The sequence below is a fragment of the Syngnathoides biaculeatus genome, chromosome 5 (genome assembly GCF_019802595.1).
Source record: "Syngnathoides biaculeatus isolate LvHL_M chromosome 5, ASM1980259v1, whole genome shotgun sequence".
In the NCBI taxonomy this organism is placed as follows: Eukaryota; Metazoa; Chordata; class Actinopteri; order Syngnathiformes; family Syngnathidae; genus Syngnathoides; species Syngnathoides biaculeatus.
In genome coordinates, this window is record NC_084644.1 from 14,351,748 (window position 1) to 14,365,115 (window position 13,368).

The window sequence follows — 13,368 nt, forward strand, 5'->3', positions numbered from 1 at the left end:
CCGTAACTCCTGTTCTGCCAGTTCCCGATCCCCACCGCATCCTATCAGCCTTGGACCCACAAATACAGTGGTACACAGTGATTGACTTGGCAAATGCGTGTTTCTGCTTACCACTGACAGAATCAATACGACACGTGTTTGCATTTACCTATAAGGGAGTGAAATTGCAGTACAAAAGACTTCCACAAGGGTTCAAAAACTCACCGGGAATTTTCAATCAGGTCCTGAAGGACTTGCTGTCCTCATGTGAGTTGCCCCAAGGCTCAGTGCTCCTGCAGTATGTGGATGATCTCCTCATTGCAGCTGAGACATCTCAAGAGTGCATTGAAGCCACACGAGCAGTGCTGGTCAAGCTCGCTGACCTGGGCTTTAAGGTGTCGAGGAAAAAGTTGCAGTGTTGTCGTAGGTCTGCGGTTTTCTTGGGACGCGTAATCACACCAGCCGGTTTGGCAATGTCTCCAGATCACCACAGTTCCATATTGCGGCACCCACGTCCGGAAACGGTGCAGGACATGCTGTCATTTTTGGGGCTGTGTGGCTATAGCAGAGCCTACATCCCATGTTATGTGGATAAAACAGCAGGCCTGCGGGCTCTGGTTAAACAATAGCGGGTCCGGAATTTGAAAGCCACCCTGCAGTGGACCCCGGAGGATGATGCATTGTTTGTACAATTAATTCAGGAATTGGCATTTGCAGCAGCCCTCGCCACACCAGATTACAGCAAGGTCTTCCATCTAGATATAGCCATCAGCGATAAAACAGTGAACGCAGCACTGTATCAACGACATGGGCCACATAGGGCAGTGTTGATGTATTGTAGTGTGCCACTAGACGGGATTGAACAGAAGCAGGCAGACTGCGTCAGGTACGCTGCGGGCCTGGCTAAAGTCTTGCAGAAAACGGCACACGTGGTTATGGGATATCCAGTCCGGGTATTGACGGACCACGCGGTATCGGCATTTGTGGCATCGCAAAGATGACATGGCTACAAGCTTTGCCCCTGGCTCTGTTGGTGGTCCGCCAAACTGTTCACAAAATTACTGGGTTCGCACCGTTCGAACTGTTAACAGGTTGTCTAATGATAGGTCCTAGCTCCACCTTGGTTCCGCCGGCTGACTTGCCGACTCCGGATTTAACACATGTTGTGTACTGGAAGTATCTTCATGCACTTGTTTCCAGTGTGTCTGCACAGGTCAAGGAAAAGGGGGCTGTCAACACTTCGTCAACACCACGGGATCCCGACATTACTCCATACGTCTACCTCCGAGTGCTGTCCAGGAAGTGGACTGACCCTCACTGGAAAGGACCGTTTAGGGTTCTGGCTAGAACCTCACACGCCGTCCAATTGGAGACCAAGGGTCATAAGTGGTATCATTACTCGCAGTTGAGACCGGCACCTGCCTTTGTACCTGACAATGGTGAGCGTGAAAGTTGACTGCCCGGAAGGGCAGGTCAAGAGAGGGAAGGTGAAGATGATCAGAATTGAGTCTAAATCAAAACAATTAACAATGTCAACAATGTCTGTATCTGAAAAGCAATTAGGATGCGAATGTCTGAGTTCTTTTACGATTACGATTTCATTGCTTTGCCTCGCATCAATATGCTTTGTGTGGACCATGCTGGCGCTAGAATCTGTTATACAGGATGAGAGAAGTGAAGGAGTGACTGTGGACAGGAATGGAACGGTGTGGTATGAGGCACGGCAATGGGCGACTCACCAGGGCATTGGATGGTCTTTGGACACTGAGTAAGAAATTGAAAGACCACTCAGGAGTGAATACCAATTGGTACACTGAATGGCTGAGTATGTTTGGAAGCTACAAAGGTTTGATCGGCTCTGTGCTAGTTTCTATTGCTGTGTTTGCGGCTATCATGGTGCTATGCGTTTGTTGTTGTATTAGGTTTCTCACTGTCCGGACAATCGGGCGGACCTTGGGACTGCTCCCACCAGGTGGACGATACATGATGCTTCCACAGAAGGACCCCCGGGAGGAGCAGACGGCTGTCGCCCTCCGGGAGTTTGGAGTGTGAATTGTCGGTGGTATGGCCTCAGTGGGCTGAGGCCATGAGAGGGAATAAAGGAAATGAAATGTATAAAAGTTAATCAACAAGGCGATGTATTTGCAATACTGCTTAATGTGTGAAAGTCTGTGGATGAAAAGTTGCAGTGTGAGAATGTGGCAAGAAAGTGATTACAGCAGATAGCGTGCTAGAATGGAATGTTCTCGACGGTTGGGTGGTGATGACAACAATCAGCAGGTGTGGGGCGACGCGATGCTTGACCCAGGCGACGCGATGCTTGACCCAGACCTAGAGGGAGACGGGAGCAACAAAACATCAACAACCGCAAGCGGGAGGAGTCGGCCCACCATCCTGCGGACCAAAAAAGACCAATGAGAGAGCGCTAAGGATAACTGCAGGAGACACATAACCAATAGTGAATTAGTAGATTGTACTTTTAAATTGTCCTGGGCAACTCGGATGTGGAGTACGTCAGCTGGAGGGAACAGAGACGTACAGGGTTGTATTGAGAGGGACCCGAGACCCAGGTGTTTGTTGAAGGAATAAATCCACACGCGTGTGAAAACGCCGGCTTCCTGGTCCTTTCTTTGCAAAACGAGCGTGCAAATTGTTGGATGAGTGGTGGTCGGGTAAGGCCACAATTTGGAGTCAGATGATTAACGGACTTTTGTATTGATCTAAAATAATATCCAACAACAGTTATTGGAATTATGACCAAAAAGTTCCATTTTGGTCTCATCTGAGCACAAAACTTTCTCCCATGACTCCTCTGTATCATCCAAATGGTCATTGGCAAATTTAAGATCGGCCTTGACATGTGCTGGTTTAAGCAGGGGAACCTTCCGTGCCATGCATGATTTCGAACAATGATGTCTTAGTGTATTACCAACAGTCACCTTGGGAACGGTGGTCCCAGGTCTTTTCAGGTCTTTGACCAAGTCCTGTCGTGTACTCCTGGGCTGATTCCTCACCTTTCTCAGGATCATTGAGACCCCACGAGGTGACATCTTGCATAGGGCTCCACTCCAATTGAGATTGACAGTCATGTTTAGCTTCTTCCATTTTGTAATGATCGCTCCAACAGTGGAACTTTTTTCACCAAGCTGCTTGGCAATTTCTCCATAGCACTTTCCACACGTGTGGAGTTATACAATTTTGTCTCTGGTGTTTTTGGACAGCTCTTTGGTCTTCGCCATGTTACAAGTTTAAGTCTTACTGATTGTATGTTTGTTTGTTTAATGAATGTCTGGTTGGTGAACCTGACACTGAGCAATGGGAGGCAGAAGACGAAGGGACACAGGGGCTCGAAGCGTGAGATGGAAAAACAAACTGACTGGGACGGATCACCGAAAATGAAGACATTATCCGAATCGAAATCGGGCAGCCGGTCGTATAAATTCAGATCTTCCCCGTAATTCGGAAAATCTGAGTTTAGCAACATGTGTGGTGGTGAGCGGGTCGTGATCGGGATGTAATCATGACAATCGGGCGGTGCACGAGACAAGGTAGGAGAGGGCAATAAGACGGAACTCACTTGGATAGGGGGTGCTTGGTCCTAAGGCTGGGGGTGCTGGAACACGGTGTGCCCGATGGCGTGGCCGGCGACACCGCTTCTGCCTTGTTGGGTCCTGTTCTGGCCAGTTCATTCTGTCACGTGCCAGTGGTGCGCGAGCAGACCCAAATGCAGAACATCCAGAGAACTGCATGATATTAGGCGTGGGTTTATTCCAGATGCAGTGTCCACACACGGTAACACAATGCAACGAACTGGTAAATGCCAGTGACAAAAACTCCAACTTAAATGCCTGTATAATTACAGTCCAAATGTGAAACAGCTGTGATAGGTGTCAGAGGTGGGATCACCCGGACCACTGGCCACCCCCCTTTTGGCAGTGGCCAGGCCTTGCTCAATCACCAGCTGGACCCACTGCAGTTAAACTATCGAGCTCACAGATCTGCAGATGATGCCGTTAACATGGGTCGGCACTTCATCCTTGAACATCTCGACAGTGAGGGAACCTCTGCGAGGCTCCTGTTTGTGGACTTCAGCTCTGCGTTGAACACCACCTGAACTCCTCTCCTCCAAACTCCAGCTCCGCGTCTCCCTTTCCATCTCCCAGTGGATCTACAACTTCCTCACCGGTAGGACACAACAGGTGAGGCTGGGGGACATGACCTCATCCATGCGCACTCTCAGCACCGGGGAACCCCAAGGTTATGCCCTCTCACCTCTCCTCTTCTCACTCTACACAAATGACTGCACCTCGAGGCACCCGGTTGTCAAACTCATGATGTTCGAAGATGACACCACAGTCATCTACCTCATCAAAGACAGTGATGAGTCTGCATAGCAACAGGAAGTGGCGAGACTGGAGCTTTGGTGTGGCCAACAAAACCTGGCATTGAACACTCAAAAGACTGTAGAGATGATTGTGCACTTCAGAAGGCATCCTCCACCACAGCTGCTTCTGAGGAAGCACAGCATGTCACAAGAGCTCCTGAGACAGTCCTACACAGCAGTCATCCAATCAGTACCGTGTACATCCATCACAGTCTGATTTGGGACTGCCACAAAAAAGGACAAACTCCAACTGTAAACAAATAATCAAAACGGCTGAACAGATTGTCGGCATCATCCTATCCACCCTTGAAGACTTGCACACCACTCAAACTATGTATGTTTTAGTGTGCATGTAAGATACCATATGATAGAAGGAATCCTTGCCCACACACTGCCTGAGAAGGCAGGTCATTACTGACGATGTTGTACACACTCACGGTGTCACGGTGCTGCAGCCTATCCCAGCTGTCAGCAGGCATAAGGCAGGGTACATCCTGAACTGGTTGCCAGCCAATCGCAGGGCACAAGAAGACAGATGACAGCTGCACTCACAATCACACCTCGTGGCAATTTAGAGTCTCCAATTAATATTTAATTAATGTTGCATGTTTTTTGGGATGTGGGAGGAAACCAGAGTGCCCAGAGAAAACCCACGCAGGCACGGGGAGAACATGCAAACTCCACACAGGTGAGGCCGGGTTTGAACCTGAGACTTCAGAACTGTGAGGGCAATGCTTTCCAGCTGTTCCACCGTGCTGCCAATAATTAAACAAATAAAATAATTACTCAAGAAATAATTGACACAAAAAATACACTTTAAACACTATTTACATGCTCCGAGCATGGTTTGTGGCACTCCCAGAATGGTTTGCAGAATTAAGGAACTCCTTACCACATTGGAAGACGCCATGTCTAATGTGGCACATCATCCATTTAGAAGAGAACTTAAGTTTTCTGTGATTGTGAAAATACGGTAGATTAAAAAAAAATATGCGGGACTGTGAACGTTGAAGCGCGAATGGGCAAGGGCATATTGTATATGTGCACTTTGATTGGCTAGTGACCAGTTCAGGGTATACCCACCACCTCCCTTTCACCCAGAGTGAGGTTGGCTCAGCTCCAGCAAGCCTGCGATCTGAGTGAAAATAACTGGGACTGAAGATGAATGAATTGATAGAAGCATTACCTAATAAAATGACGAGGTGAAATCCCCATCCTCAGTCACGGCCAATATTACTGTCACTTGCTTTATATCAGGGGTGGCCAAACATTTTTGCCTCAAGATCTACTCTTCAAGCTGCCCACCTACCGTGATCTACCTTTTGTCGACTGCGTGTTCGATTTGAGAGCGCAGAAAAACACCAAGCCCGCCAACACAGCTCAGCACCAAGGTATGTTAACGTACCCATCATCACTGAATGAGCCAATCTTACACAAACCAACACATGTCAACGTACATTTTTCATCATTACCTGAGTTTACTCCGATGACTTGCGATAAAGTGGAACAGCCATAATTATAGTCTGGACAGTAGCTGGTTACAGGCAGTCTCAAGTACACCTCCAAATGTTCATCAGCTTGTGTGGAATGGTAAAATAGTCCTCCTTGTATTCCGTATGAGATTGGTAAATTTTTCTCTTCTTACTTGGTCCAACACCCCCACTCTTTTTAATACCCTTTCTTAAGTTTAAGAGAAAACAGAGAGATTAAATCGAGGTAACTTACTGACAAGCTTGTCCGACATACCTTGCACCATTTGCACAGCTACGGTTACTATTTAGTGCTGCAGTTTGCACATGTACGTGACCAAGAGTCGTAAAAAAATCTAATGTTATTGATTATATTTATATATCAATCAAGCGATAGCATGGATGATAGTCTAATGTCTTTTTTTTATGTCACGCAATGTCATACAATCTGCCAACACTACCTTCAAAACATTGAGCACCCCTGCTTTATATTGCTGAATTAGAATATTCCCCAATTTGTAGTAAGGATCACCAGGTACAACATACTCCAGACATTTCCACAGGTTAACAATCACTGATCTGACTATAGTATGTGAGGGAATGTGAAGCTGGAGCAAGTGGTACTTGTCCGGCCTTTATGCTGAAGAGCCTCAATCAGCAGCCCTTTTTCAAAACAAAACAGTCACATAGCTCACATGATTTGTGCCAAAACTAGTGGGTCTTGAAAATTAATTTCACTGGTTGAGGCTATAGGACAATGTTGGAGCACAGCAGCACTTACATTTGACAATTTAGTAATAAGGTATTGTAATTGGTAGAGAAAAGGATGACCTTCAACGAGCATATCTGTGACTTGTGTATCTGGTTCCCTAGTTTTGCTAAAAAAGGTAACCCATACTATGCTTTCCCAACAGATGATACTTGAGACAATGCCAAAACAAACATTCATCCATCCATTTTCTTAGCCGCTTATTCTCACAAGGATTGTGAGAGTGCTGGAGCCTATCCCAGCTGTCAATGGGCAAGAGGCAGGGTATACCCTGAACTCGTGGCCAGCCAATCACAGGGCGCATCGAGACAAACAGCCGCATTCACAATCACACCTCGGGGCAATTTAGAGCATCCAATTAATGTTGCATGTTTTTGGGAACCCATGCAGGCATGGGGAGAACATGCAAACTCCACACAGGGAGGGCTGGGATAGAACCCGGGTCCTCAGAACTGTGAGGTCAACGCTTTCCAGCTGCCCCACTAGTGTCGCTCCAAAACAACCAATTACAAATAATGAAATACTGTAACTGCTTTGTCCAGTGATCAATGGCTGTATGAAGGCCACTGGCTTGCCTGCCATCAATGGACAACACAAGTTATTTCCCCCAAAAACAATGAAGCACCAATTGTATTCTCATTTGGGGTGGTGGCACTTGACCAAGACTCCAAATTTACTGTTCGGATCTGTGAGTACCATCAATGGAGGGAGAAGAAATATTGCAGTGTCCAGAAAATAAATTAAAACAGCACACTTTCAGACACATTTTGAGAGAGGTTATGCACAAAACATTCACTTGGTTGCTAATTTCTCACACTGGGTGGAGAGGCCCTCCAGAGAACCAGACATTTACATACAAGTAATTCAAGACTATTTTTCCCATATGTCCCATGTAACTAATGCAAATAATGCCATTTTCATTTATGATGCTTATCCTCACAAGGGTTGAGGGAGTGCTTGAGCCTATCCCAGCTGTCAATGGGCAGGAGGCAGGGTACACCCTGACCTGCTTTCCAGCCAATTGCAGGGGAAATGGAAACAGACAATAGTCACACTCACGATCACACCTAGGGGCAATTTAGTGGCCATTAATGTTGCATGTTTATGGGATGTGGGGAGAAACCGGAGTGCCCGGAGTAAACCCATGCAGGCACAGGGAGAACATGCAAAAACTGAGAGAGCCAGGATTGAACCCTACACCTTAGAACTGTGAGGACAACACTTTACAGCTCCCCCACCATGCCACCCTACTACTCTGCAGTTAAGTATATTTATCACTCCTCTAAACTTTCCCTTTGACGTTTGATAAGAAGAGATGGGAGTCAGAGGGAAGGCCAATTGGCAGGCAGTCAGAGATCTATCCAAGGCAGTGGAAAAGGTCAGCCAGTGGCTGTGGATAAAAAGGAAAGACACCAATTGGGTCTTCAGGAGAATTGATGACACCTCAGGGGTGAACCTGGGATGTTGGGATTCACTGCTGAACCTTCTCGAGAGTCTCATGGGCCTATCTGCGAAACACTTGATGATGGAAGGAAGTCGACGGATAACCTGTAGGGTGCCATCACCTATTTGAACATCCCACAGAGCCTCATCGGAGTCGAAATATGCATAAATAGATTGATATTAACATCTAGTCCAACATAATACACGAAATGAAATTAAAACAAATTGTAATGATCTTTACCCTTATATTAACATTGAGCATTCCAAATTATGTTGCTGAGTGTGATTTATACAAAAGTGCACCATCGCCCTCATGTGGGTGGAAAAACACTCAAATGCAAAATTTAGCAGCATGTTATAAATCTTGTAAAACCCATCAATAGCTACATTTACATGCCAAAAATATAATCCCAACCTTGTTCCCTCATCAACCAGGTTCTTCTTTTTTCCTTTCAGGTTGTCATGTTAGAGGTCACCACGGCGTGTCATCTCAGATGAACTCATATTTGTTTGGCAAAGTTTTACACCAGATGCCCTTCCTGACGCAACCCCTCTGCATTTTAGCCGGGGAAAGAAGCTTATAGCACCTGGTATTCCTAGTCTCTCATCCAAGTACTAACCAGGACCAAACCCGCTGAGCTTCCAAGATCTGATGAGATCGGGTGTTCTCAGGGTAGCATGGCCATAAGCATCAACCAGGTTCTAAGGGACAATAATAATCACAAAATGAACAACTTTCCATTTTTGAACGCGGTGCACACTTTTGTGTGAACGCAAGAGGTTGTGCTGCTGTATACCTTGCGACAGTAGCTTTTAATTAACGTCAACTTGTCTAAACCTTTTCAAAATAAAAGCCTTTGCAATATTATTGCTATGATTGTTAAAACTTATGAAGCTCCACAATCGCATTAGAAACCAGTTGACTCAAGAAACTATCATTGCAAGAGGAACTCTGAGGTTAAACTGGAAAAACATCTCACCGCAAATGACTCCTTCTTTGGCATGGATTACAATCACTCACAAATTATAAGTGACACATCCTACCAATAGAAAACAAGACCGGTCTAGCTGACGACCTAAATAACTTTTACTGCAGATTCGAAATAGACACTTACACGGACCCATCAAGCCACACCACAAGCCGCATCACCTTCCACTCCACTGTTTAACATCCATGAAAGGGACGTTAGACAGATCTTCAAACAACAAAAGATCAACAACTGGGGGGCACCACCTCATCCATGCGCACTATCAGCTCCGGGGCACTGCAAGGTTGTGTCCGCTCCCCTCTGCTCTTCTCGCTCTACACAAACGACCGCACCATGAGGCATCCGACTGTCAAACCCCTGAAGTTTTAGATGACACCATGGTCGTCGGCCTCATCAAAGATGGCGACGAGTCTGCATATCGGCAGGAAGTGGTGAGACTGGAGCTTTGGTATGGTCAACACAACCTGGCATTGAACAATCTAAAGCAGGGGTGCTCAATGCGTCGATCAACTAGTTGATCGTGAGGCAATTTCAGTCGATATTCGACGGCATGCCGAGAAAAAAAAAAGAGCCGTTCATTCTGACCCTTAGCTCACCGCGCATGTGCAAACAACGACAGTACAGGAAAACACGCTATGAAGCGAGTTCCCCCCTATTTTAAGCCCTCCATTAAGAAATCTTATCAAACATGAGTATGGATGCTGCAGTAAAGAAGACAAAAATGTATCACTTTCATCTGGAATGGGAGGCGGACAACTTTTTAATGATGTCATTTTCAAAGTGCGTTTTCCTCATCTGCCAGTGTAGTGAAATGTGTGGCGCCATTTTCGAACTATTTATGGAAAATACAACACCGACATTCCGCCGAAAAGCAAGCTGAGAAGGAGAAAAGTGAACGAACTAAAACGCACAGCAAAATCTCTGCTCTGTAGAGGAAATACAGTTACATGGCGCTGTGAAGCTATGGCTGGTGTGGAAGGACATTGGAAATTGTGTTTCTCACTGCAGTTGTACGAATCCACTGACATGAGTGACACAGCCCAGGTGTGCATTTTCATTCATATGGCGTTTCAACATGAACTCAGATAGTTACAAAAAATGTTTATAGTTAATTATGTTGTGTAATATTGGCTGATGCGGTAATGCAAGGCACACAAACATACATTTACACATAAAGGATCCTCAATATACTTTAAAATAAATAAATATGTTTTGCATTTTTGTAGTGGGTAGAGCTTTGTGACCTGGTCTTTCTATTTCATCATTGGTCATTCTAAAAAATAAAACACGCCCCTCCTCCATCGATCGCGAGAGGCTGGATGCTTGAGAAGTAGATCTTGGGGTAAAAAAGTCTGGGTACCCCTGCTCTAAAGACTGTAGAGATGATTGTGGACTTCAGGAGGCATCCTCCACCACAGCTGCCCCTGACGCTGTCCAACTATCAATCCTCAAGACCTTAAATTTCTTGGGAATTACAGTCTCAGAGTACCTGAAGTGGGAGATGAACATCAATTCCATCATCAAAAAAGCCCAGCAAAGGATGTACATCATGCGGCTTCTGAGGAATCACGGCCTGTCACAAGCGCTGCACAGACAGTTCTACACAGAAAAAGAAGAAAAACTTTATTTGGGCAAAGATGGGGATTAGAGGTTGACATATTTTGGGAGTCCCACCAAGTCCCAAGGGCCCCACGGGATGGGAGTGAATTTCACAAGCCACAAGATATTTTTCTTTTTTTTTAAACAGTCACTATTGGGAGGGAGTGGAAGGAGCAGGACTTTTATTTTAAACTATGACTTGGGATTTGGGGAAATTGGTATTAAACTCTGTGAGAAGGAACGGGAGTCAACATACATTTGAGGTATTTTTTTCCAGACCAGAACGATAGAATCACTGACAATCTCCTCACCGCTAACTAGGTCGGTAAAACAGCTAAGTCCATTCCAATTTTTATATTTCCTCTCTGTCCAGTAAGTAATATTTACCACCCCATATTATCAGATGGGAACCATTTCAGTGTGTACCTTGGCTCCTGCCCGATGACAGCTGGGCTAAAGCAAAGCAAAGCAAAGTAAGGCAAAGCAAATTTATTTGTACAACTCATTACGTATAGAAGGTCACTTAATGTGTTTTACATGATTAAAAGTATTTGAAAACAAAGAGATAAACCATTTAAAACAGGACAAAATGACAGCAAAATATATAGTGTGTGCTCATAAAGAAAGTACAATTAAAACTGCATATAAATATGATTAAAAAGTGGAAATACTCTAAAAAGCATGAGAAAAAGAAGAGTTTTCTGTACTTAATAATATTCACACTTGGGGCTGACCTCACCTCTCTTGGCACCTTATTCCATTTGTGTAAAACAGCCAAATGCTGCTTCACCATGTTTGCTTTGGAGTCTGCACTCCACAATTTGAATTGAGTCAGCTGATCTCAGAGGGGGAATGAGTTTGTATTCCGTAAGCATTTTTTTTCATGTCTTCAGGACCTAAATCATTTGTGATTTATACGCCAGTAACAGAACTTTAAAATCTATTCTAAAGCTGAAAGAAAGCCAGTGCAAGGATTTTAGGATTGGAGTGACAGTAAAGAAAATTAGTATTTGAAAACCCTGCTATATTGAAAGTTCTCCCACTAAGAAATCATGGAGAGGGCTGAAATGTTCATTGTAGGTGCAAGTCCACTGTGAGAGAGATAATCTAAAAAGAAAAATCCAGAAATTACAATAATAATGTTTTTTAAACGATATATTTGTGTGATACAGGTGCAAATAAGTATTTGAACACCTGAGGTAACCTTTTTGCAATTACAGAGGTCAAACGTTTCCTGTAGTTGTTCACCAAGTTTGTACACACTGCAGGAGGGATTTTGGGCCACTCCTCCACACAGATTTTCTCTAGATCAAAAAGGTTTCTGGGCTGTCACTGAGCAACACAGAATTTCAGCTCCCTCCAAAGATTTTATATTGTGTATAGGTCTGGAGACTGGCTAGGCCATGCCAGAACCTTGATATGCTTCTTACGTTGCCAACTCTTTGGTTTTCCTGGCTGTGTGCTTTGGGTCATTGTCATGTTGAAAGACCCAGCCACGAGACATCGTCAATGCTCTGACTGAGGGAAAGAGGTTGGTCCCCAAAATCTCACAATACATGGCCGCGGTAATCCTCTCCTTAATACAGTGCAGTCGTCCTGTCCCATGTGCAGAAAAACACCCCAAAGCATGATGTTACCACCCCCATGCTGCACAGGAGGAATGGTGTTCTTGGGATGGTACTATTCATTCGTCTTCCTCCAAACACAGTTAGTGGAATTATGACCAAAAAGTTCCATTTTGGTCTCATCTGACCAAAAAACTTTCTCCCATGACTCCTCTTTATCATCCAAATGGTCATTGGAAAAATTAAGACGGGCTTTGATATGTGATGGTTTAAGCAGGGGAAACTTCTGTGCCATGTATGATTTCAAACCATGACATCTTAGTCTATTACCAACAGTCACCTTGGAAACGGTGGTCCCGGTCTTTTCAAGTCATTGACCAAGTCCTGTCGCGTAGTCCTGGGCTGATTCCTCACATTTCTAAGGATCACTGAGAACCCACGAGGGGATATCTTGCATAGGGCTGCACTCGGATTGCGTGGCGGGAAGATAAATATGCAAATGGGTCTTTTCAACAGCAAATTGAAGAATTACCTAACCCTAACCCGGTTCAAAAGTTGCAATTCCCAGCTAAGTTAACAAATATTACATTGGCCCGACTACTGGCACATTGGAGGAATATGTTAATCATGCCCTCCATGTGGAGAAAAGTCTGAAAGATAAAACAAAATAAATAAGCTACCACTTTTTATGGGAAAGACATTGTTACAACAAGCAGGACATTTCCTAACAGAACAACTGGATAGAATGAATGAAGACTTTCTTAATGTAACAATGTGGTAGAAAATTCTCAAAACACAGATTTTAATACGAAAACAAACTCAACAAATACACTCCTGAATAAGTAACAGTTGATTATCTGCACACATAATTTTAGAACGGCAGTCACAGGGGTCAGACCCCCACAGGCCTTAGAGGACCTCTACAGGGGCGTAATGTTGCCATATATGTCGCTGTTTAAATCACATGACACACACTGGGAGTGGTTGTGAGGTTTCGCCAAAAGAGGCCAAATAGCAACTAATTGGAAACTAGACGAGGAAAATTTGAAAAGTACAGGTTAGTGCAGGCCGTCACCTTCATCAAAAGTTATGCGGTATTGACCCTTACCTCTTAAAAGAGGAAGAGGAAACATTTTTAAAAGACATCCCAGAATGCATATGCTCGACAGGA

The 13,368-nt window shown here is 44.7% G+C and overlaps 1 long non-coding RNA gene and 1 pseudogene across 3 annotated transcripts; both read right to left on the reverse strand.

Annotated features, from left to right (window-relative positions):
• Positions 1 to 1,959: 1,959 nt before the first annotated feature.
• On the reverse strand, positions 1,960 to 9,572 carry LOC133501142 (uncharacterized). Of its 3 annotated transcripts, XR_009795111.1 has the most exons (4): positions 6,110 to 6,309; positions 5,836 to 6,043; positions 3,557 to 3,722; positions 1,960 to 2,310 (listed from the first exon to the last, which is right to left on the reverse strand). It is a non-coding gene; the product is annotated as an uncharacterized LOC133501142 (long non-coding RNA). The 3 variants fall into 3 exon arrangements; XR_009795112.1 differs by lacking the exons at positions 5,836 to 6,043; positions 6,110 to 6,309 and adding an exon at positions 9,279 to 9,572; XR_009795113.1 differs by lacking the exons at positions 5,836 to 6,043; positions 6,110 to 6,309 and adding an exon at positions 9,160 to 9,572.
• On the reverse strand, positions 8,620 to 8,734 carry LOC133501585 (5S ribosomal RNA; annotated as a pseudogene).
• Positions 9,573 to 13,368: the final 3,796 nt, after the last annotated feature.